Genomic DNA, 915 nt, shown 5'->3' with positions numbered 1-915 from the left:
GTAATTCATGTTCAAATTTTAAAAAATGCTGGAAAAAGCAGTGTTTTTACATTTCATTGATTTTCTCGAAAACTATTACTGTGGTTTTAGCGGTTTGGCTGTAATTCATGTTCAAAGTAATTTGAATTAACAAAATTATTTGAAATATTTGTACATTGAGTTGCATACAATGAAAATTAACTTTTTTGAAATGTATGTTGGATTTGGATTGATAGGGTGAAATAAAACAATAACTTTAGGATTTGTGTACCTGCTTATTTATTTTTTTTTATCCAGTGCCTCTACAATTCTACAAGAACTATCAATATAGACCGTCAGATATTTTAAAAACAATCTTTCTCAAAATGTTCACCCTTGTTACTCTTCGGTTGTATTTCTTTCATTTTTTTTTTATCTTTTTTAAATGACAATACAAAATAGGTGTATATATATATGATACAATTTTATATAATAAAAAGCTACAAATAATTACATTGCACGTAATTTCGTTTACATTCGAAGCACAAAAATATGAATTTCGCTCACGCAAAGACGCTCGTTTTAAAATATCTGCAGACACATCCAGTTTTATTATTATTACATAACGAGAGATGAGATGTACTTAGTTTTTTTATATATATATATATCTTCTTCTTGGATGATTACATTTTCGTTCAGTTGGGGGTGGGGGGAGGATTCGGCTTCGTTAAATATAATACAATAAATAAACATGGGTACATACAACAAAAAAAAATAATTCGCTAACAAAAGACAAAAAAAAGCACCGGAATCGTATTGGATTCCCATGACGTAGGTTTGTTCCTTTCCGAAAGAGCGGTGCTCACTGTACACATTTGTCAACACACAAGGATAATTGTAATGATCATATTGGCAATTAATTAATATGCATCGCTGCTAAGTCAGAGTTACATTAAA

Source organism: Nicrophorus vespilloides, unplaced genomic scaffold (assembly GCF_001412225.1).
Source record: "Nicrophorus vespilloides isolate i.1.1-1 unplaced genomic scaffold, Nicve_v1.0, whole genome shotgun sequence".
NCBI lineage: Eukaryota > Metazoa > Arthropoda > Insecta > Coleoptera > Silphidae > Nicrophorus > Nicrophorus vespilloides.
This window is presented reverse-complemented; position numbering follows the sequence as displayed.